Source organism: Gavialis gangeticus, unplaced genomic scaffold (assembly GCF_001723915.1).
Source record: "Gavialis gangeticus isolate Ggan-Ray unplaced genomic scaffold, GavGan_comp1, whole genome shotgun sequence".
NCBI classification, from domain to species: Eukaryota; Metazoa; Chordata; order Crocodylia; family Gavialidae; genus Gavialis; species Gavialis gangeticus.
The window spans coordinates 2,935,204-2,935,439 of NW_017728996.1; the positions used below are offsets into that span (position 1 = coordinate 2,935,204).

Here is a 236-nt window from a genome sequence, read left to right on the forward strand (position 1 = left end):
GGTGTAGCACGGATTGTACCACCCAGGCAAGCTCTGCTGCATGCATCCCACCCCCCACAGCAGGCTTCCAGGACCTAGTGCCTAGGCAGGCCGCTTCCACAGATAAATATACATGCACAAGACCCCCAACCCCAGAGAACAGGGGCACATGATCCCAGCCTCTTCCACCCCTGAACAATGCTTCCCGCCCTCCCACAGCCCCATAGGAAGTTCTGGTGAGTTGGGGGGGGGGGGGG

General features: G+C 60.6%; 1 protein-coding gene across 1 annotated transcript in view; it reads right to left on the reverse strand.

Annotated features, from left to right (window-relative positions):
- Positions 1-236, reverse strand: part of KIF23 (kinesin family member 23) — a 45,736-nt gene that overhangs the window by 13,285 nt on the left and 32,215 nt on the right. The gene's annotated exons all lie outside the window — the stretch shown is intronic.